A 23,631-nucleotide genomic window follows, 5' to 3' on the forward strand; every position below is an offset into this window, starting at 1 on the left:
ATCAGATGGGACCCAGAAATGTCTCTGGCAAAAATGTTGACCCCACTGAGAGCTGCCTCACAAAGAAGAGGCCTCAACTGGAATGGAGGCACGCTAGGCTCATGGCTGCCCATCCTGCTCTGAAAGCAGCCTCCCCACTTACAGCCTGCCAGGCAAATGGCAGAGTGGTAAAATGGTCTGTCCAACCTTAGTGTCACGGTGCGTTGAGTAGCAGAGGACAGTGGCCCGCTTGCTCTCAGGGGTGTAAAATGCCAGTACCATTATCCCACTTGTACTTTTACTATTACACTCTGGCAACATAAACATTGCAGGAGTAGCTGTCAACAAATGTGGCTACCTGAATATCAACGCTTTACATGAGTTAGGGAGGTAAGCAGGAGAGAGGCATGGAAAGATTTACAGTTACTCAGCAAGTCCTTCTGTAAGGCTGTAGGCATTAATGTAAAATATGAATCAGCAATAAACGGGTAAACAATGACAGCAGCAGTCCAAGCTTTCCTCGCAGACAAAAAGGACAGAGCAATGGCAGCAAAGCCAGCAGCAACTCACCGATGCTGAGACCCAGCTTCACCCCCAAATTCTCACTCTAAAACTGAGAAGCATGCAGGCTCCCAAAACACTATCAAGACTCATTGCTCTTTCCACACTGCTAATTTTTTCCATCAACAACACTACCTCTGTATATTCTTCTCCAGGCTGCTCTCAGGCCACATAATCAACAACACAGTGCAGTGCAGGCACTTGTCTGGTAAAGCATCATGAAGACTGGGACAGCGAGAGTCAGTCTCATCAGACCAGTCCTCTGGTGATATGGCAGGGCTGGGGCCAAGTCAGACCTACCACATGCTGTATGTGGCGTGTCTCCAGTGCTGCTGCTGCCGCGGACCCCAGTAGAACCAGGAGCAGCAGCAGTGGAGGGGCTCTCAAAACCATGACTGTCCAGGCGGGGGGGGGGGGAGGAGGTGCGCCACCATACCTGCCCTTATACAGTCCAAGCAGACTAGGCCTGCTGGTGTCCACGATCCATGGGACAAGTTCAACCTGATGCTAACGGAGCGCTTCACCACTTTCATCAATGTAGTAGTAGCCAGCCAGGTACTGTGGTACTCAAACCTTTGGCCCTCCAGGCAGGCCCAGCGCAGAGCCACCGGAAGGAGGGAAGCTCCCAACCCGACAGATCAATCACAGGGATAAATGGAGCAAAGTCTGGGAGCTCTGCCCAATCAGAGCGTGGATCCAGTTTAGTGACCAACTACAGGGTTAGGTACTTAGAAGGAGGCAAGCAAATATGCATATGATGTGTAATTGCTGTGATGAAAGCAAGTGCTGCAGGTGTTGGTGTGTTTATTAACCGGGTCCTCTTCAGAATATAGTTGACGAAAGTTGACAACGTTTTTGTTTAACTCCATGCTCCAAGCAGATTGCGGAGTAGCAAATCATCGCTGGTAAAGCGGAGCGTTCCACCTACCCTAGTCCAAAGTATTTCATTCCTAACGCCTGTTTCCTGAGTCACATGACTATGTGTAGCTGGCAGTTGATCTTTGTATATTGCTCCCAGACAGTGAGACAAAGGAGCATAGGTTTTGGAGGATGGGGCATCTCTGATTTGATGAGGGAGCAGCTGTCACCTACCAGATGTGCACATCACAAAGGCTCTGCCTGAGCACACTCCAAAAGGATTAGACAGTAGTCTGTTGTGACCACAGACAACTACCTTTATAAATCCACTACACTCCATTTAGGCACCAAACTCAGCCATATTTATTGCAGCTTACACATTTTCATCATTGTTATTCAATGCTGAGTCTTCCTTCTCCATGTTCCACTGAGGGGCAGGGCCGGCGCTAGGCAAGGGCAGTGTGGTCAACTGCCCAGGGCCCCGCCCTGGGCCAACCAACATAGGGTCCTGTGCCGGTGCCACACCGCTCAGGTTGTGCCCCCTGCTCATCTAATCATCTATCTAATTGAGAGCAAGACGCCTTGTTACAATTGGGCCGAAGGGAGGGGTCCCTTCCCCTGGGTCTCGCAGCCATGGTGCAGGCAGTGAGACCTGGGGGAGGGGTGGCTGTTATGGGCACCCCATTTAACTTCTCATGATATCTTCTGTTTTTCTAAACCTAGAGGTTTTGACTACAGGGGTCCCTTCTTCCCCCGTTGGACTCATGAGTGGGTATAGTGTGTGTCTGTCCGTCATTTTGTGTTTGTTTTGCAGATTGTGTGTCACTGTATTCCTCACTGAATGTTTTGAGAAATATATCACCATTTTCACTATTTACACTTTAATTATGATGTTTAGGCTTTGATAAGGCCCACAGGCCATGTATTTTTTAACCATTTTCTTTCTTTCTCCCCCAACATCTGTAGGATTTTTTGAAATTTAAACAGACCAATTAGGTGCTGTATAACTTTATTTTCGCACATTTTTTTGTTTAATGTGTTCATTGTAAGTCAATATGTGACTCGATGAGTGGGAGCTTTCTCCCTTGTTGTTCCAGAAGAAAAGCCTTGGAGTAGGGCTTGAAATTTGTAGAACAGGGAAACGGCAGGTCATATACCCGTAGTATTTCCCTACATTCCAATTGTTTAATATATCATCTAGGGAAGTGAATAAAGTTCATTTTTCCCACAAGTTAGATATTTCTAACCTCTTTTTTGTAACCCACTAGAAAATTCTGATCAATCAGCATAGGTGTATAGGAATATCATTTAGCAGTGCTCCCGCGTCTCCGCTGGTAGTAGCATGCCTCTCTCCATTGAAGTTTAGGGATGAACCTTATGATGAAGCATGCCACCATGGGGCAACCCTGGTGGGTGAGGGCTCTTTAAAAACAGAGTTTCTTTTCCTTCCTACAAGGAGGTTGCAGCTTTCTTTCCCCTCCTCGTTACCTTCGTTCACAGGAGGGACTTGTTTCTGGTTATTTAGATTCATTTTGGAGTCCACCTCCTTTTGAATCCACGTCCCCCTTGTGGTTTTGAAGCTTATGTATTTTATGCAACTAACATCCATTGACAAAGCTAATAGCCCTAGCTTGTTGTAGGTAATCTTACTTCTTGTATTATATATCTGGATTTATTCACAGAAGCAACAAAATGCCAGTCAGGCGACACACTATGCTAAGCACAGTTTTTTAGCTAAGGTGTTTTAAGCCACACCTTTAAGTACATCGGCCACGCCCCTTTGAGAGACCCCCCCCCAGTTTTTTCATCTCACTTAAAGCCCCGTGCATTTCCCATAAGGTGCTGTGAATGCCACATTGAATTATGCCAGTCTATTGAAAGAAAACCAATGTGCCTGAAGCTATGCATTTTCCTTTTGTGACTAGTTGTTCCGTGGTGTGTTGCCTCATCAGGTTAGCCAAGAGCTATCATTGGCAATGGGCAGTGGTACCTTCTGCGAGCCCAAAGTTTCCGCTCGCAAACCCTGTGGAGTGTTTCGCAATCACTGATTTTTAAACTGTTTGACTAATAATCTTTTAAAAGTACATATTCCTTTTGCTTATTTTCACAGTGGAGTATGGATGCTTGGTCTCAGTCAGTATTTGTTAACCAGTGCTTAATTTGTTGAAAAGAAAAATGTCAGGGTTCTTTTCAGGAGGCCACTGCAGCTTGCACCACACATTGCCCCTGCCGTGCTGCCAGTAATAGTAACCAAACAACTACTAACCATGTCACTCCTATCAATGTGACAATTCAGACTATTCTATGCATCAAAAGCAATAGGAATGGCACGGGCAGCAGACATTTGTAATTTCCAATGTATATTGAATTAAAAATAAACCATTGTTGTGGTTATCTCTAAATTAGCCAGACAACACCACCTTGTAGCAGATTGTCACAAGCACGGGTGCTGACAATTATATATGCCTGCACCGAGCACCAGAAACCACCAACTCAAATTAAGCAATGTTGTTAACATGTTTCTGCCATGAGGTGTTAGAAAAGTTTGTTAAAGAAAACATGGATGGATTAAAACAGCCATCAACGAAGATGGCCACATTTCTTAGACCTGCGCATGGAGCTTGGATACACTAAAATCAGGGCCACTAGAATTGTGCGAAAATGAAGCTGCTGCACTTTCTCCATAATTATGAATTTGCTGCACTTGCCACAATAATCCATCATCTGCTCATTATTTGCCGATTTTGAACAAAAACATTCCACCTTAAACAGATCAAAAATATTTTTAAAAACTGCTGCCACCTGTTTTCCCACTCATTGGAAGATCCTTTGCAAAGGTCACGTGGTCATCTATCAGTTGCTGATTGCTCTTATTAGCTTTTAAAATGTTACTAATGTGATCAAATGAATGAGAAAGCATTTTTTAGAGCGCGTTTATAGAGTGTGTGGCTACTCTAAGGCATCCCAGCGCTATCAGCAGTAGCGGACAGAGAAAACAGCTTAATAGGCAGGGTTTTGGAAAAGCCGAGTTTTAAGGAGTTTCCGGAAGGGCAGCAGGTTGGACTCCCGACGTATGTGGGGAGGGAGGGTGTTCCAAAGCTGAGCAGTGTTAGAAGAAAATGAACGCCTGCCACTTCTTGCTCTCTTTATTTTTGGAACTACAGCGAGCAACAGGTTAGCCCAGCAGAGTCTTCTATTAGGGTAGTAGGGGGGGACAATAGATCGACTAATTGTCGGCCCTTTTCCCCAGAAAGACTTGTGAATGATACATAAAGCCTTAAATGCAATTCTCTCCAATATAGGCAACCAATGAAGAGCCTTCAGTGCCTACTTGGCAGAGTGCCGCTAAGGAAACTTGAGGAGCAGGCAAGCTGCGCAGTTTTGAACGATCTGTAGCTTGGAGGTGGTACCTTGGGGGGCTCCTAGATAGAGGGTATTCCCATAGTCCAGGTGTGAGAGAAGAAGAGCCTGGACCATTATCCTTCTTGCAAGGAATGGGAGAAGAGGAAGGATTTTGCGGAGTATACTCAGAACGCCATAGCACGTGGACAATAGTTTCGCCGCTCAGGGAGCGGTCCAGCCACATGCCCAAACTTTTGATGTGATTCTTTGGTGCCAGAGCAGGGCCAAGACAATTAGACCACAGTAGCCCTGAGTTGAAGATTGGAGAGTTGCACAGGAGCATAAGCATCGTCTTATCTCCGATTATTTTCAGCCCGGAGAGCTCCATCAATTTAGCTACCTTCTCCAGACAAGGACGTAGGCCGGAGGATGAATTTTCCGGGCAGTTTAGGGCCACAACTAGTTGTGTGTCATCAGCGGATGAAACTATTTTTATGCCCAGTGGTTGGACTCTGCTAGCGGACTCATGTATACATTAAACAGTTTAGGGCTCAGAGAAGATCCCTGAGGCACACCGCAGCTGAGATACATAAGCTTAAAAATTACCTCTCCTTTGAAGACCTTACAGGACCTGTCTTCTAAGAAGGACTGCAGCAGGTGATGACACCCCCAGTCACTCCAAGGCTCCGGAGTCTGAGAGTCAAAATGTTATAGTTGACGATGTCGAATGCATCGCTGAGGTCCCGGAGGATGATAGCGGATGCGCCACCTTGGTCCAACATTTTCCTGGACTCTTCAGCCATCGCTAAAAGAGCTGTTTCCATCCCATGTTGGGGCTGGAAACCCGTCTGTGAAGAGTGAAACAGGTTGTTGGAATCAAAGAACTCGGATAGGACTGAATTAGCCTGTTTCTCAAGGATTTTACTAACCACTGGGAGGAGGGAGATAGGACAATAATTCCCCAGGTGATCCGGGTCGAGATTGTTTTTTTTGAGTAGTGTTTTTACATGGCACATTTCCAGGGTGAGGGAACTACTCCAGAAGAGATAGAGGAATTAATCAATTCACGGATCACTGGAACCATTGTTCCAGGGGCTAAGTTCAGAGCATGAGGAGGGGCGGGATCCCTAGGAGAGCCTGATGTTACGAGAGCTGAGATGGATTCTAATGATTTAAGGTCCAACAGAGAGATTTGCACCAACAGCGCTTGGGTGCAATGAGGGGAGACAGGTCTTTTTGACCAGCTGTGAGAGGGAAGGTGCTATATATATATATTGGATTTTCTTATAGAAGTACTTGCCAGGTCGTTGCAGCGGGCGAGGGTGCCATCAGTGGTGGCTTGTGGGGAGGGAAGTTTAAGGAGAGTTTTGGCAATGCGGAAAATTTCCCACGGGGAGATAGATACACGGCTGATTTTTTCATCTTATTAGGCAGCTTGTGCGGATTTGATTTCAGCTTGATAGATTTGGATAGCCTCCCTAAATTTTAGTTTGCTAGATGCCGCGTGGTCCCTTCTCCATTTTCTTTCCAATCTTTTACAGGTTTTTTTATGTTCACGGAGCTTAGGGGAGTACCATGGAGAGATCTTGGGCCTGATTTTTTTTGCAGGTAGATTTTTGGGGGGAGGACCCGATCTATTTGTTAAATTAGTCATTGGCCATAATGGGTTTCCGTTTGCTGGAAGGCCTGGTGTCTTCGAGAACTGAGACCCACTGTTCTAGGGGAAGCTTAAACCAGGTGCGTTCCTGGCTACTAACCGTACTAAATGAGGAGAGTGGGCCCGGGATGTCCCATGACAGGGGAATCAAAAAGTGGTCTGACAATGGCAGCGGTGTTGGAGCCCCCACAGAAAGTTACTCACTGTTAGTGAAGATAGGATCCAGTAGATGACCCTTGACGTGAGTGGCTCCAGAAACTCTTTGTTTAAACTGAAGTGCTGAAAGATTCCTAACTAACTCGCAACAGAGTTCATCTAAATGCAGGTTAAGATCTCATAATATAGTGAAGTTGGATGGGGAGCTGGCTAAATTAGCAATGGTTTCGGGGAGAACTTTAAGAAGTTGTCCATGAGCTATGAAAATAGAGCTTTCAGCACAATGTTTGGGTAGAGACCTACAGTTTAATAGAAACATTTTATAAGTTGCATGGCTCTTAATGGAGGTCTGGGCTTTAAGAAATGGACAAAATTTAAAAGAGCAATGGAGATGGGTGATATTTTCCTTAGATGGAGTTAAGGAGTGTAGACCGTTTTCATTTACAACAAATGTGGGTCTTCCCCAGAATTCCAGTGGCCCTGATTAAGATTTAGACCCCTATAAAACAACTCAGGTGAACCCCCTGACATTGCTATAAGCAGCAGACCATATTTGCAAGCCAGTGATATGCTTCATGTTTCTGGTGACTGCACAAGGGAGTGGCGCACATAGTCTTATCCAGGTGCCAAACACCTTGAGGAAACATTCAACAAATAAATTAACAGGTGCACGCTTTTGGAGGGGTGGGCACGTAACTGATGGCAAAATAGAAGAGGTTGTGCTAAAATAGGCTTGGGAGGGCCCAACAATCGAGAGTATAGCAAGACAAGTATACGCTGTAATCAAGGAGAATGACAATCTCCTTGTGGTCATTTATACTGGGCCCTTATCGCTAGAATGCCGTCATGACACCCCCCCTCTTTCCTTTCTCCTAGGATTGTGTGTACATCATATGTTTGGATTTATTGGATGCTCACACCGCTCTAGTCACTGTTATTAGGATTTTGCTCCAAGGTATTATTAGTTATTATCTTAGGGCCTATATTTTATAGGCATTTTTCTTCTTTTTTCTTCCTCTTTTGTTTTCAATACCTTGATCTTCAAACTTCTAGATGCTTTCGTTGCGCATGGCTTGTAAATAGAAATGTATTAATAAGTTTTCTTTTAACAATATTTATGTCTAAGTGGATGAGTAGGTGCAATGTGTTATACTTGTATTCATTTAATTTTGGTCAATTTTGGTGTTTGTGAGCTTGTATTGTGATATTTATATGTTTTGTGATTGTAACATGCTTTTAAACATACGCCTGTGATGCTTTCTGTCTTTCACATGTTTTTTGTATATATTTTTCTATATTTGTTTTATGCTATTTTTTGTTTGTAAAGTCTGGAATGTATTTTGTATCTTGTCATGATTGTTTTCAGCCCTGACGAAGTTACGACAAGTAACGAAACGCGTTGGCTGTGTATGTGTATTGGGTAAAATTACCCAAATAAAGAAGAAAAACCTCTCGGACTTAAAGCATCTGTGTAATTCCTTAATGAGTGCGCCTTCCGCCTTTTGTTCATAATTTGCGGACCGGAATTGTTCCTGGGGACAACGGGCATGGGAAGTGTGCTGCACCAAAATCACTTTGACTTGTATTAATGTTTTGGTTGTGCTGAACCCTGGTCAGGTTGTCCTGTTCTTTCTGGTTGTTTAAGTTTGTAAATTGACTGTTTAGCACCTCTCACAAATCACTAAATTACCTTTTAGAATAGAAAATGGCACGTTTTCAGGATGGAAGAGAGGAAATGGCCCTCAACCTCTTTAATGTTAGCGCCAGTAAGCCTGGAGGCGCTCAACAACCAGTAGCCACATCCAGTCTGAAAATATTGTTTTTAAGATTGGAAAGGCTAAAGAAACAAGAATTATCCCGTTAGCGGGATGGGGTTACTTTACAACAATATCTAACGAACAAGAAAGTACCCCGTGGCTTGAGAATATAAATTTTTCCAACTTTCGAGGATTTACAAGATAACCTCCTAAATGATTGGGAATCGAACCTTGAAAACGCATCACAAGTGATGATGCAAATTTTAATTCACCATGCTAGGGATAAGGGTGAGAAGTTACAAGAGGAGATAGAAAACCTTGAAAATGAGATCAATGCTATGGATAAGAAAGAGATAATCACTAAAAACTTTGCCATCTTGAAACAGGTGATGGATGACTATCAAATCTACCTTAAGGACAAAAAACTGAAAAAGGTTAGGAGAGATGATAGAGACTATCGAGATGGGCGAGTCTACACTTTCGCCAAAAAATTCGATAACCTACAGAATAATGATGATAAAAAGAGACCAAGAGAGGAGAAGGAGAGCAATGATGAAACATCTTCCATGGAAAGTGTTTCCACATCTTCACTTAGCAATGTAGCTTCTAACATAACACCAGAAACCCCTTTAGCGGAAGGAGCTTCTTTTTTTCAGAAGAAGTTAGCAATGTTAAGGACAAGCAGCAGACTCCAACTAAAGAAGGATCAAACAAAACCCGCCGGGGGCGCAGGAGGAGTAAGGGGCGCTACAGGCAAGGGCCGAGGTATAGTTACCAAAGTGAACAAGTGATGGTTGCTCAAACAGTTGATCTAATCCCAAGTGACAATGTGAATGCCAAACATGATTTGAAAATCATTAATCTTTCTAATAAAATACTTGTTGTTGACGAAATTTCAGTATTGTCTAAGGGGTTGAATTTTTGTCCTACCCAAAGTGGGGAGGATACATCTGTTCATATTGACATGTTTAAATTTGTACGGACCCTGAAATTATGGGATTTTTTCTCTCAACACCCTGAAAAGTTCAACAATGTTAACAGCACGGAATGTAGAAGCCCATTGAGTGTTGAGGAAATGAAACATGTTCAATTACTACTCAGTATTGAAGATGATATCACTCCCAATATACCGGCATTACTTAATGAATTGGATATTGAGCAGATGCCAGGCATTGAAAGTGGTTAAAAACCAAGATCTAAGTTCTTACCGATGACCAACTATCATAATAATATTGACATCTTTTATGAACAGGTGACTAAAGATTTGTACAAAATGGACGCAGCAAAAGATCACGATCAATTTCGTGGCCACAACATTACCACCAAAGAAAGAAAGGCATTAGCCAGGTTAAAAGAAGACACCACCATTGTTATTAGAAAGGCAGGCAAAGGCGGTAATGTTGTGGTCATGAATCACACTGATTATATGCAAGAAATAGATCGGCAACTTAGTGACAACAGTTGTTAGCAAAAATTGAGGTCTAACCCGATGCCGAATGTACAGTCTTTGATTAACCTCAAATTGAGTGAATGGAGAGAGAACGGTCTATTATCAGAAGAAGAATTCCATTACCTTAGGGTTCTTTGTCCCACCTATCCCTGTATCTATGTACTACCTAAGATACACAACGGGGGCAATTTTCCACCAGGCCGCCCGATTGTTTCTGGTGTTGGTTCCCCTACTGAAAAGATCTCTCAATATGTGGACACGAAACTTAAAAAATTCGTGGTGAACCTCCCCTCATTCATTAAAGACAGCAAAGACATTTTGGTTAAGTTAAAAGACTTCCAGCGGTGTGAAGAACTCATGTCTGTAACCTTTGAGGTTGTCGGGTCATACACCTGTATCATAAGGGATTTTGGAATAAGAGCAGTACGCTCCTTCTTGGATAAGGAGAGTGTCAGTTTGTTTGACGCTAATGAAATGATCATTGAAATGATCTCATTAATCTTGGATAACAACTTCTTTCTGCACAACAAGTGCTGGTATCAACAGATCCTTGGCACAGTGATGGGTTCCAGGTTTGCTCCCTCTTACGCCTGCCTTTTCATGGGCTGGTTTGAGAGGGAGCATGCCTGGAGTCGTCGCGCCTCCCCCTGGACCGATTATATTGTGTACTGGGGGAGATATATCAATGACATAATATGTTTATGGTTAGGAACCAGTGAACAACTTGAACAATACTTTCTATATTTAAATTCTAATGAGTACAATGTGAGGCTCACGATGGAACATAATAGAGACAGGATTAATTTACTAGATATCCAGTTTTATGTTCACAATGATGTCATTGAGAGCACACTGTTCAGAAAAGAAACAGCGTGTAAAAGTGTGCTCCATGCTACTAGTGCCCATTCTCGATCAGTGATCAACAATATCCCCTATGGGGAAATGACCAGGATCCGTAGAAACTGCAGCCAAGATGAGTCATACCATCAAAACCTTATGGAATGTGAACAAAGGTTTCTGAAGAGAGGTTATTCGCCCAAAACTGTGTCCAAGGCCGTTACAAAAGCTAGATGCCTTACTAGGAATGATACACTTAGAGAGAAACCACATAAAGATGTCAGTGGCCCTGTCCGTAGACCCATGAGCCTGGTCACTCAGTATAATACAAATAGTGACAAATTAAGAGGCGTCATGAAAAAGAACTGGGGTCTCTTATTAGAGGTACCTGGCTTAAAAACAGCATTAATACTATCCCCACTATGACATTTCGAAGAGGTAGGACCCTACGTGAAATACTGTGTCCTAGCTATATAAATGACAAATCGAACGTATCGTTGTGGCTACCAGCTAAACCCAAAGGTTTTTTCATTTGTGGCTCGTGCAATATGTGCCCATATGGCCGTAATAAAACAACCGATTTCTCCTATAACACCCAAAGGAGATATGACATCCAGCAGTTTATAAATTGCAACACTACACATGCAATTTATATCATTGGATGCCAATGTGGTACCATATATGTAGGCAGCACGATACGCCCTCTGAAGGTGCCCCTTCAGGAACACCGCAGGGCAATCATGAACATTGACAGCCGTCATCCCCTCTGTTCCCACTATAATGAAGTTCATCCAAATAATAGGGAACTATGGTTCCATGGCATTGAGCATGTCCCATGTGGTGAACGGTGTGGAAATCGGGAACTACTTGTGCGCCAGAAAGAGGCAAAATGGATTTGCCGTTTACAGGCCACTTTAAAAGGACACAACACCGATACGGAGCTTCATTACTTCCTATGAGAATGCATGGATTGGGGTACTTCTGTTTCCATGTACATGTTTGAACTGTTTTTTTGTGTATAGACAACTGTCAAACAACAAAAAATTGTTATTTGTGTTAATATAATTGTGTCTGTTTTTCGTCCAAACCCAACACTTCAAAGAGGGGTGTTTTTTCTTTTTACAAGTGGTGTAATTGTTGCTATAATTTATAATGTGCTTTTTTCATATATGTTTTTTTATGTATACTGGATGTTTTGGGTATTTTCCCCACATATTTATGGATTGGCTGCGGACATATGCCTTTTGGTCAACTGTCGACCGATGTACGGGATTATTAGGGGATCATTGTTCACAGGTGGGTCTTTGACACATGACCTTTGTTTGCCAGATGGGATTACTAGTGCATAATTTATGTGCATTTTTCGCCATGGTTTCGGTTCTTTTTTATTTTTGGTCTCTTCGTATTATTTTTGCGATTGATCGATCTTTGACATTTCGCTTTAGCCACGCCAATATGGCCGCCGGGTCTCCGATATAGAGAGCATCTCGGTTTTAGAAGTGTTGTCCGTTATTGGTGTCTACTATTACATTCCGGCTCGTCACACCCGCCTACGTACTTGACGTTGACGCGGGAAGCAATGGACTTTAAAAGGGGTGTAATGCATACGGGCTTTTCTTTTGGATCTACTGACCCGTGTTACCATGCCTGGAGGTCGCTACTCTTGACCAGGGTAAGTGCTATCTGCACATCGCTTCATTCGTCTATTAATGTTTGATTCAGTACGTGGGGTCACCCTGCTTTCATCATTTCGTTACTTTGAGTTTTTCTAATCTAAGTACCGTCACAATGGAAGCCTTGGGGACCACAGTTATTTGACTTTGTATCCGAGATGAGATGATTGTAATATATATCGCCGTAATATCAATCCTTACGGCATCCCGTGATCATATAGTATACACATAAGGCTTAAATGCTTCATCCAGTAAGTTGCGCGCAACATGCCATTACCTTGTATTAGGGTCATTTCATTAGTTTGAAGTAGCATTCACGGCACTTTGGTATTGTATGTTGTGCACGGACAGAACGCACACTTCATTTCAGCGTTTTGCTCATAACGTGCAGCTGCCCGTTACCCCTTATAACAACTGCTGATGCATCGGGTACTTAATTTGATATTTCTTTGCATTTTTATGTCTCTAACAGAACCAAAAAGGTCCTCGTGGCTGCTGTTTGGATTTAGACGCAGGCCAAGGTTTGTGTCAGTTGGAAGTGGGAGACATGATATATGTTTCGGTACTATATGGAGCTTACCAGCACTGTGGTTATCTCGGGTGGCTGTGATAATTTAAACTTGTGTTGCACCACTAACTTGCAGCTAATTTTTGCTATGACCGTGTAATATTCAGTTTTATATGTGCATGTGCCTGTTTATATTATAATAGAGAACACTTTTGGTAGTCATGTTATCGTCATGGCAAATGTGCTGTAGATGCCATAATCATGGGGCTTCTCTTTCCCCTACAGCATCCTTTCCTATATAGGAGGCAACACATATGACTTAAAGACTCCACTTCGCATCTAGTTATTTTGGGGAATTTCGGAATTGCTAGGTAAGACACTGGGGGCTTTTTGTCTTATTGTGACACTCTGGTTGGCCTTTATGTCGTTTCGCACTAAGCTTTTCTTTTAAAATAGGAGGTGATACACACTCTTCAGAGGTCGCTTTCCACTACTTACTCAGCAGACCGCTTTTGTTCCAGGTAAAGCATCGCACTATTCCTATTTTTATGAACCACCTATCGGTCCTTCGTGTTTTAGACATCTAGCAATTTGTGTATTTACAACTTGCACGTTATAATAATGTGTTGAGATGGTACTCCTATCCGGCTGGCCTTTTCTGCTCTTCAGATAACAGCTATAACTATAATATTATAATATGGCCCGTTTGCTAATTAATTAATTATTTACTTTATACTTTTGTTTTTAGACTGTGGTCCCAGAAACTAGGCCAGCCTGCCATTGATTTTATGGGCTCTAATGTTTTTTTCTTCTTTTGATTGCAGTGCTTCCCACTCTCTTGGTTGTGGAATGGGTATTTTCCTTCCATGATCACGCCCATCATTGTCAGCTCTCCGATTTATCCTTATCAAGTAGAGCATTTGGTAAGTGGTCTTTGTGGTACACAAACAATGATGCGTAGTCCACTTGTAGTATAAGATTCCTCTTTATTGACAGGTAGGTAGGTGGCAGGTTACAGGATAGTAAGATACAAGTATAAACCCCACCAGGAGAGAGCTACCAGCTCCTCAGCCTCAGATGACCAACTGACAATCTCCACACAGGGAGGCACACCAACATTCCATGATGTCATAGGACATTCTCATAAAGTGGTAGAGAGGGAAAGTACATAGAACTATTTACCACACATCCTCTTCCGTTAACAAACAACAGCAAGAAAGAAGTCAAGACGGAGCAGAAGGATTCAGAGGAGACTGTAGACACCAGAGCTAATCAAAGAGACAGTTTGAAAAGCAAGAAACACAAGCGTGGATTACCGGGATCGCTACCTTGTTTTATTAAGGAGGGTGGATGGGCATGTTCTATAAATTGCATTCTTGTGTTTTGTTCAACCATGACCAATTGTGCATCTTGTAAATATCTCTCTACATGCCTCTTTTAATTTTCTTATGTTTCTGCTTCCACGCTTGTGTTTCTTGCTTTTCAAACTGTCTCTTTGATTAGCTCTGGTGTCTACAGTCTCCTCTGAATCCTTCTGCTCCGTCTTGACTTCTTTCTTGCTGTTGTTTGTTAACGGAAGAGGATGTGTGGTAAATAGTTCTATGTACTTTCCCTCTCTACCACTTTATGAGAATGTCCTATGACATCATGGAATGTTGGTGTGCCTCCCTGTGTGGAGATTGTCAGTTGGTCATCTGAGGCTGAGGAGCTGGTAGCTCTCTCCTGGTGGGGTTTATACTTGTATCTTACTATCCTGTAACCTGCCACCTACCTACCTGTCAATAAAGAGGAATCTTATACTACAAGTGGACTACGCATCATTGTTTGTGTACCACAGTCTTCACAAACGTCTTTATTGCGTCAGGCATCAACTATGATAATGCGCTGATGATCCTGCTTTATATCGTTATTATACTTTGTATCTTTTATATTAGGCCAGCCCATTTGTCTAGGTCTTGGATTCTAAAATGTGCTATTTGTTCTGGCATTTCAATTGTAGTGCCTCCTACAACTTGTGGACCTGTGAATTTTCTTCAGTGAATGTGTCGCTTAGACAATCAGCTCTCCGGCTTAACTTCTGCAAGAGAGCACAGGGTGAGTGGCCTGTGTTATGGTCTACTGTGTTCTGATCAGTTGTGACAGTAATTGGTCAACTCGCTGGTATTGCGCTGTACCAATATGTCACCATGACTAAAACACATACTACTATCTCTCTCTTGATGAAACATGCCTGATGGTGGGACTTATTATTATTTTTTTAAATTATGGTTGTTGTAACATGTTTATTATTTTACTGTTTTTTGTTTACAGCACTTCCCTAGTTTGTGGAATTGCAAATTCTCAACTACGGCCTTTTTCAACTACAACCGGCTCTCAGTTTGAACATAAACAGTAGAGCACATGGTGAGTGGTCATTTATACTGGGCCCTTATCTCTAGAATGCTGTCATGACACCCCCCTCTTTCCTTTCTCCTAGGATTGTGTGTACATCATATGTTTGGATTTATTGGATGCTCACACCGCTCTAGTCACTGTGATTAGGGTTTTGCTCCAAGGTATTATTAGTTGTTATCTTAGGGCCTACATTTTATAGGCATTTTTCTTCTTTTTTCTTTTTTCTTCCTCTTTTGTTATCAATACCTTTATCTTCAAACCTCTAGATGCTTTCGTTGCGCATGGCTTGAAAATAGAAATGTATTAATAAGTTTTCTTTTAACAATATTTATGTCTAAGTGGATGAGTAGGTGCAATGTGTTATACTTGTATTCATTTAATTTTGGTCAATTTTGGTGTTTGTGAGCTTGTATTGTGATATTTATATGTTTTGTGATTGTAACATGCTTTTAAACATACGCCTGTGATGCCCTCCGTCTTTCATTGTCTTTCACATGCTTTTTGTATATATTTTTCTATATTTGTTTTATGCTATTTTTTGTTTGTAAAGTCTGGAATGTAATTTGTATCTTGTCATGATTGTTTTCAGCCTCGACGAAGTTACGACAAGTAACGAAACGCGTTGGCTGTGTATGTGTATTGGGTAAAATTACCTAAATAAAGAAGAAAAAACTCTCGGACTTAAAGCATCTGTGTAATTCCTTAATGAGTGCGCCTTCCGCCTTTTGTTCATAATTTGCTGACCGGATTTGTGCCTGGGGACAACGGGCACGGGAAGTGTGCTGCACCAAAATCACTTTGACTTGTATTAATGTTTTGGTTGTGCTGAACCCTGGTCAGGTTGTCCTGTTTTTTCTGGTTGTTTAAGAGTAAATTCACACCTAATAGCTTGAACCATAACCCCTTTACGTAAGTTTAATATTGCTTTTAACATTGTTCTCTCGAGTTGTGCTCCAGGGGCTTTCATGTCCTGGCATAAAACTTCAAATACATACAAAATCTTAGGTGGGACTTTTGTGGAAAAAACTGCAATTGGTGGGGACAGTATTCTTACTAAAATTTAATAAGGCCCCCACCAATACTGTAGTTGTTACTGTGAACTCCTGACCGTAGTACCCGTTCCTTATATAAAATATTTGTGAAAAGCAAATCAAGATACTTATTTTGTTTAACTTCCTCAACTCTTTCATCGAATAAGTGCCATTTATATGTTCGTTGCTTTTCACAGAATATCATCACCTTTGTTTTCTCAATTAAGAAGCAGTAGTTGGATCTTACGCAGCAAGACTGCCGGAGGCCGAATCAAGAATCTCTCTCCTGGAAGATCAGGTGACTTCGATGCAGCAGCAAGTCTCAATAGATAAAAAGCAGAAACATTTTTGGAAAAGCAGGCTAGAAGAATTGGAGAATCACTCCCAAAGTCCAAATCTGAGGCTAGTTGGGGTCCTGGTAGGCAACGAAGGATCCCAAGCACTCCAGTGGGTCGAATCTTGTATTAAAGAGAACATCCTTCCTGACTTTGCAGGTGATCTTACGATCACACGGGCACATAGACTTCAAGCGCAGCCATTCCCTAACTCAAAATTGCCCTGAACATTCTTAGTGAACTTTGCCGACTATCAAGTAAAGGAGTAGATTCTGACCAGAGCGATCCAGAAGAAACAATTTTCCTCTGGAGATATTCCTAAGTGCTGAATTTTTTCTGATATGAGTGCAGCAGCAGTGTGTCGTCGGAAGGAGTTTGTCAAGCTTCTCTACTTGTTTAAAGCACAGGGGGCTCAAGTGGCTATTGCTCAACAATCGAAGCTACGCGTTTTGGTCCAAGGCAAGTTTCATATGTTCACTAGCCTTGATGAAGCCCAGGAACTATTACAAAAAATTACTGAAGAAAAGTAAAGAGACTGGAATATTGACATGATGGACATGATGGACATTGTATGTTTTTGTTTTTCACTTTTCTCTTTTTTCTTTCTTTCGGGCGGGACGGGGTGAGGGGTCACATTTGGGTGCAATAACATGGCACCTGAGTTAGGGGGTTTAATTGGGGGGCAGGCAGAGGGTAAGGCAGGCAATTCCTTATCTGCCAGGGGGCAGAAAGGTCATGGGTGTGCTGAGGGAAGTGGGGGATGGACGAGGGGTTCACGGGGAAGGTGGGGGTTGGAGGGGGTAGGTAAAGGAAAAAATGAACAGAAAAAGTAAGAAGCTTGCAAGATTAATTTACAGGAGATGAGTAAATCCCAGGGATTGATTATGAGGCGAAATAATGGGAAATGTAAGTTTGAAATAATGGAAAAAAATGTTGAAGGCCAACCAAGATGGAACCGAAAATGCAGAATATAAAAATAGTTACATGCAATGTTAATGGATTACTGAACCCGCGGAAAAGCTCTGCTTTTTTTAATTGGATAACTTCCCTCTCTCCCGAGATTATATTTCTACAAGAAACACACCTTAGGTCTGACACCCAAAGATATCACTTCCCAAGAAATATGTGCAGGCATATTTTTCATCTGCCAATTTAGCTGTAAGAGGGGTAGGGATCTTACTCTCTAACACCCTTGATTGGCAGGTTAAGGATGTCCAGCGAGGTAGAGAGACAAAATATCGAAATTAAAATACCGATATACAATAATATCGATGTTTTCATTTCGATAGTATAGAATATCGATGTGCAATAATATCGATAGACAGAATATCGATATTAAGGTATGTATGTTAGTAATATCGAAAGTTTGTTTAGTGTTATGTATTTTATTATGTTGTTTATATGTTTGTTAAACATGTTTTTTAATGTATGTTTAGAATTAGTAAGTTTGTTTACATTTTGCGTTTTAGAATCAGAGCGGGTTGTGGGTTTATAGGGGAATAGAGTGGGAAGTAATTTAATTATAATTAATTGATTAATATGTTTTTAAAATATTTTTGATTAATAAATAATTCTTAATTAATTGGTAATAATTATTAATAATTAGTTAATTAAATGAATTAGAGTTAATGTAATAGTATTTATTATTTTTTGTTATTGTTAATTAATAATTAATTGGTAAATAATTATTATTAATTAGTTAAATAAATTAATTAGAGTTAATGTAGTAATGTTTATTATTTTTGTTATTGTTAATTAATAATTAATTGGTAATTAATTATTATTAATTAGTTAATTAAATTAATTAGAGTTAATGTACTAATATTTTAAATTTTTTGTTATTGCTAATTAATAATTAATTGGTAATTAATTATTATTAAGTGATTAAATGACAATTACATTTTTTATGTGATTTATTTATGTGTAGTGGGTTGTGTGTTTATAGGAGAATAGGGTGTGACATAATTAAATTAAATTTATTAAAGAGATTGTATTTATTTATTGGTATTTATTGTTAATTAATTGTTAATTAATTAATTGGTTATTCGTTTTTTTAATTATTTCATAATATTAATTATAAATACTTTATTAATAAATATTGTTTATTTTTGTAAATATCTTGTTAATTAATTGGTAATTAATTTTTAATTGGTAAATAATATGTGTTAATTAGCTAATTTATAATTACATCAATTTAATATTAATTGTTATTAATTTATTAATTGATATTTATATTAATTGTGGTTTTTTGTATGTGTAGTGTGTTGTGTGTTAAAGGGGGAGTAGTGTGGGAAGTAATTTTTACCCCCATGCTATCCAACGCTTTCCCTACTGTTGCACCCTCTGTAGTGGGAATAGTAATTGTTACCCCTACGCTATCCAACGCTTTCCCTACTGTTGCACTCTTTGGAGTGGGAATAGTAATTGTTACCCCTACGCTATCCAGCGCTTTCCCTACTGTTGCACCCTTTGGGAGTGGGAATAGTAATTTTTAACCCTACGCTATCCAGCGCTTTCCCTACTGTTGCACTCTCTGGAGTGGGAATTGTAATTTTTACCCCTACGCTATCCAACGCTTTTCCTACTGTTGCACTCTCTGGAGTGGGAATAGTAATTTTTACCCCTACGCTATCCAACGCTTTCCCTACTGTTGCACCCTCTGGAGTGGGAATAGTAATTTGTATCCCTACTCTATCCAACGCTTTCCCTACTGTTGAACTCTCTCGAGTGGGAATAGTAATTTTTACCCCTACGCTATCCAACCCTATCCCTACTGTTGCACTCTCTGGAGTGGGAATAGTAATTTTTACCCCTACGCTATCCAACGCTTTCCCTACTGTTGCACCCTCTGGAGTGGGAATAGTAATTTTTAGCCCTATGCTATCCAACGCCTTCCCTACTGTTGCACCCTTTGGAGTGGGAATAGTAATTTTTACCCCTACGCTATCCAACGCTTTCCCTACTGTTGCACCCTTTGGAGTGGGAATAGTAATTTTTACCCCTACGCTATCCAACGCTTTCCCTACTGTTGCACTCTCGGGAGTGGGAATAGTAATTTGTACCCCTACGCTATCCAACGCTTTCCCTACTGTTGCACTCTCTGGAGTGGGAATAGTAATGTTTACCCCTATGCTATCCAACGCTTTCCCTACTGTTGCACCTTCTGGAGTGGGAATAGTAATTTTTACCCCTACGCTATCCAACGCTTTCCCTACTGTTGCACTCTCTGGAGTGGGAATAGTAATTTTTACCCCTACGCTATCCAACGCTTTCCGTACTGTTGCACTCTCTGGAGTGGGAATAGTAATTTTTACCCCTATGCTATCCCACGCTTTCCCTACTGTTGCACCCTCTGGAGTGGGAATAGTCATTTTTACCCCTAAGCTATCCAACGCTTTCCCTACTGTTATACTCTCTGGAGTGGGAATAGTAATTTTTACCCCTACACTATCCAACGCTTTTCCTACTGTTGCAATATGTAGAGTAAGTATATATATTAATTTATATGTAGTTTTTAGTTTATTTTAAATGTGTATGTATTAGTTATTAATTTTTTAATGTTTTAATGTTTATATTTGTAATTTGCTAAATTATATGTATTTTTAAAATATTTTTACATTATTATTAATACATTTAAAAAAACGATATTTTTAACTTCGATATTTTTGTATTACTATATTTTTCCCCCGATATTTTTGTACTTACCTTTATGTAGATAGAACTCCGATATTTTTGATTTAGATATTTTTGTGTCGATATTTTTGTATGTCTATATTCTGTCTGTCGATATTATGTCATAGATTCGTCCGGCGAGATGGTAATGGCAGATGGCTTTGGGTAAAAGTAAAGAGGCCTTATTGTCACATGCCTAATGGTGATTGGACCATATGTTTAAAAATCTGCCACCTGAATTTGATTAATGTGTCTGAAATCTCCTTGTGTAGTATAAACTCATTGGATGCTAAGCCAAAGTGAGAGTCTGATCATTCCGAACACACTGTAAGATCTTAAAAACCTATCCATATTCAGGTATAGCTTTTACCACGTTTTCTAGTCATTTTGGCAACTATTTTTGCTGAATGCATTCAAGTCATTATCACAGGGTTCTTTTTTACTACATTATACAGAATAGGATCTGGGTGGATTTGGTGGATTTGTCACCCCTGATTAACCTCAGATATATGAGTTTTCTTCATGAAGGGTGTCCAACCTAGAATGCCCACTTCCAATCTAAATGATTGGAATTTCAATTCAATTAATTTAAAATTATCATAAGTGCATATCCTGAAAATATGCCATACATCTGGCCAATTTAGGTCTGTATGAATGGTAATATCCTGTATACAATAATTATTTGAGCTTCTCATAAGAAAGCAAAGCAAAATCAGGTAGGAATATTACAGAAAAGACTCATGACCTATTTTATGTTAAGGTCTTGATGGCCACTATTCCAACTGACAAGATGGTATTCATCATTGTTCTTTCATTTCTGCTTCAGTAAGTCATTATACCTTTCTACAGAGGCTTTCATATGAATACTGCAAGCCAGTGTTTCACTATTGCCTGGATGGTGCTGCATAGCAGCATGGAGAAGGACATTTTATGTGGTTGATTTCCTAAAAAGACGCGACGCACGTTATCAGAGGAAAAAGTACTACCATCTTAGTATGTAGGGTCGATTAAACCTTCCATCTGCATAGCGAAAAGTGAAAACAAAGTGTTCCATGTGCTAGTCTTGAAGACGCTACCTGTCCATTGCTCAGCTCTGGTAAAAAGGCTCATAATGGTTGTATTTCTTGGTAAGTAGTTGGAATACACAGAATGATGCCAAACCCTGCTAAAAATGCTTGTCCCGGCACATTGGTGGCAATTCACGTCAAGCTCTGGACATCTATGGATTGATGCTTATTTCTACAATGGTAAAATGCTGGCTGTCGTACAATGGTGGTGGATTTTTACAACTCGATGATTTCCTTAGGAGAATACCCATTGCTCACTGCTGGTAAAATGTTAACACTCGTAAAAGGTGTTTTTCTTGGTAATTTGGGAACAGTAATGTCATGGTGCCCCTCCCAGGTAAAATACTGAATCTAGCATAATTGCGTGCATTCTTGATATATGTTGGTATGGTATTGTATGGCATGGTATGGTGATGCCTATCCTTGGCATAAAGCTGACAGGCTGGCATTCGTTTTTCAAATATTGTGCATATCTGTTGCACAGCAGTGCCCGCCCATGAATTGAGCACCTTGGCACAGTTGTGGTAGTTCCTAGAATGTTGTGATAACCTATGGCACAGTGATGGTCTGGTATTCTGGGGCAATTCCAGATATATTTTGAGCTTCTCCTGCACAATGGTTGCCATTCTTGGCATATCGTGGGCATCAAGGTCACAGTCTCCTGCTTTAATACTGAATCCTGCATTATGGTGGTAGTACATGACGTATTGTAGGCAGGCATGGAATGGCAGGGCCAAGACTAAAATAATGCTGGCCTTGCTTACTGGTAGTATTTCCTGGCATGCCGGCTTATTGTGGTGTGGGCAGGCAATGTATGATGTGTCAAGGCCCAACTGTTGATAATTCACAATAAAATAAGTTCAAACACGCTCAGAATTAAGAAGAACCAGTGACAGTGTACCTTTTTAATGTGTGCTCAAGAGTAGCTGCTAACCAACCCTCTCCTCAGATCCTAGGGCAGATACATTTTTGCAAATGCCCAGGTTTTAGGATTGAGGGTTGGACAGGCGAAACCTGTTGCATTTATACATGCTTGTTAAGAAAGCCAGCAGGCACTTTCCCGTTCTTTACTAATAGATGTCCTTGTCTTCCTCTAGGAAACCAAGAGGAATCCACTAGGAATCATATTAGACTAAATATGTTAAAACAAACAAGATGCTGCACAACATTTTCATATCTACTAGCCAAGTTAAATACAGAGACAGATATATTAAAAAATCTTATTGAGAGAAAAACATGTTACTGAAGGTCAAAGAATGTGAAAAACTGTAAAATTATCAAGCGGGAAAAAAGCATCCGAGAGACAAGCATGTACTTGTGTACTTATTGGCACATTCCTTACTGCCAACATATTCCATCCTAAAAGACAAACAAATAGAACAAAGAAGAAACTAGAAGAAAGATAGAGTAATGAGTAAGCATCCATCTAAAATGATATCCTAGTGGCTACCTAGTTCGCACCAGAACAGATAGTAGACTGGCATTTAGCAGCTTATCAGGAGAGGAACCAACTTCCCTCCTGGGAACACAACCGTTTCATTGTGTATATAGATAGAAGGCAAAACATGCACCTACCTTGGAATAACATAGCAGCGAGTACAAAATCTGGAAGTCAAAGTAAAGACTACTTCATTTTATGCTTATCTACAATTTAAGTTGGCATAACCAGACATCCAGATCTGGTACTGGAATTACAGCCTGGTCCAAGGTGATGTACTTTGTGGTGAACCAAGGTAAGACCATTGGCTTCCATTGGGATCAGAATGGACAACCAATGTGGATGCTCTCCCCATCATTAACACATGGTCCATAATAAAAATCCCTTCATACATTGACTGACACTTTCCCCCAGAACAATTGGATCTTAGAACAGCTCCAGACCAGGATCTAAACATGCTGACTGATTGAGTTAATTGAGTTAGATAGGTCAACATGAAAAGCACCTTGTAACCAGATGTGCAGGCACCTGATTTACAATCTATTGGAAACTGCTATGAATTCAGTGATAGCTTATTTTGCACCATGAGTGTGATTTAATTTGTGTTGATTTAGAAGTCTTGAAATCAATGTAAAATTCAACTGTAAAAATTCCACTTAGGCCTAAAAGTTTGGTGGACCGATGTCCCTTCTGCCTTATTAGAAATAAAATATATCTTATGACACTTGTAATGAGGCAGACGAGATATCTATCCATCACATTTGTGACAGAGTAAACTGTCTGCCAAGCTCTAAATAAGGCCCATATATCTCATTCTAATAATACATGATGACAGCTATGCTAAAAACGGGTGCCAGGAAATCTGTCAAGAAATTGCTAGACTTTGTACCAAAATGTTACTCCATTAAAACAAAAA

This window comes from Lissotriton helveticus, chromosome 1_1 (genome assembly GCF_964261635.1).
Source record: "Lissotriton helveticus chromosome 1_1, aLisHel1.1, whole genome shotgun sequence".
Classification (NCBI taxonomy): Eukaryota; Metazoa; Chordata; class Amphibia; order Caudata; family Salamandridae; genus Lissotriton; species Lissotriton helveticus.